At 48.0% G+C, this 1,570-nt stretch overlaps 1 pseudogene; it reads right to left on the bottom strand.

Annotated features, from left to right (window-relative positions):
• Window positions 1-219: 219 nt before the first annotated feature.
• On the bottom strand, window positions 220-660 carry LOC147428040 (large ribosomal subunit protein uL15x pseudogene; annotated as a pseudogene).
• Between the last annotated feature and the right edge of the window lie 910 nt (window positions 661-1,570).

Here is a 1,570-nt window from a genome sequence, read left to right as displayed (position 1 = left end):
CAGGCATCAACGGGGGAGGTGAGCTGCAGTATGAGCCTCTATATCGTAGGATGCCCTTTTCTCCATCAATGTAACAAATTGAGAATTCTACTGGAGCCGTATTGAGGAGGTGGATTTTTTGGTGCAGCAAGAGCCCTTTGGAAGGTCACATCTCTGCAAATCCTTATACAAAAATCCTTTACAACTAAATTGAGAAGCAAAAAAAGCATTGTCATCCACCTACACGTTAATAGAAGGGAAGATCTGACCACCAGCCTCTTTGATCTTCTTCTCCACAAGCTTAGAGAAGAAATTGGCTTTAACGACCACAGGAGTGGGGGGAGCATTGCCTTTACCTAGCACCTTGAAGTACCCGAACGGTGTGACATCCAGAAAGGGCCCCTTTCCTTTCGGAGCAGATTTCGCAGAGTCGGGCAGAAGCGAGAAGAGATTATCCACATTCACAATGGGATAGTGGAACTTGTTCATTGTCTTGTGGAAGTAGCACATACCTACCTTCCCGAAGTACCTAGGGTGATATTTGTCCAGAATGTGATGGTGGTGCATACCTCCTGTATTACCACGACCTCCGGGATGCTTAATTTTGTGCTTGCCAATTCTTTCGTGGCCTGCACTGACGTGACCTCTCTTCTTCCTGTTCTTCTTCAACCTGGTCGTCATGGCGGCCTTCCTACTATGAAAATGCCACTTGGCTGAGTTCTTTGCTGTTGTTGTGTGTCAGTGTACTAAGGACGAGCCTGCTGAGCACCTAGATATTGCGTCTGAGGTAGCTAGGTGCCATGATATTGAGGCTGAGCATGCTGGCCAGCACTCGGATACTATGATTGAACACCTAAAAATTGGGGTTGCAATAGCAGGACCCCAAGATAATGTGGTTGTGCTTGCTGGGGAAGTGTAAATTGTGGATGCCCCTGCTGCACACCTGGATATAAGTTGCTGTTGGAGGGCAGTGTGCAGATGTTGGTGGCGCAAGTGGCCATCGAGGTTCTGCTGGGCACGTCACACCAACACCACCTTTCCCACCCCCGGCCACGAAATTAACACCCTACAGATGGAGCCACTCTCCAGGAGCAAAGATGAAGTGGCATATAGTATGGGGTGTGCACTCTGCATGGGATTGATTCCTCCATAGATAACGAGTAGATATTGATCAACTTGCTCTGCAGCAGAGGAACTCTCTCTCTCTCTCTCTCTCTCTCTCTCTCTCTCTCTCTCTCTCTCTCTCTCTCTCTCTCTCTCTCTCTCTCTCTCTCTCTCTCTCTCGTAAAGAATGAGGATGCAAGAGAGCTACACAAGACAAGCACAAAGCACACAGAGATGGAAAGCTTCTTCTTCTTCTTCATAGAAAAGAGAGTACAAAATGACTAAGTGCTAAAGCTGAAAAGTAGCACATATGTACATGCGGTCACTAAGTGTGAACTCGCTAGAAGCGTACTAGGCTGGCACTATAAGTGTAGTCCAGCTGTAGAATCACTGGCAGAGATCCTCCGTGTCGGTCACCTAACGCGCCAGTGAGTAAATGCCGTAAGCGGCCAAGACCCATAGTGGATGCCAGCTCAAGGTGTAGAGC

Source organism: Adiantum capillus-veneris, chromosome 23 (genome assembly GCF_014529385.1).
Source record: "Adiantum capillus-veneris isolate H3 chromosome 23, ASM1452938v2, whole genome shotgun sequence".
Classification (NCBI taxonomy): Eukaryota; Viridiplantae; Streptophyta; class Polypodiopsida; order Polypodiales; family Pteridaceae; genus Adiantum; species Adiantum capillus-veneris.
Note: the sequence above shows the minus strand (reverse complement) of the source record. Positions and strands in the feature narration are given on the sequence as shown.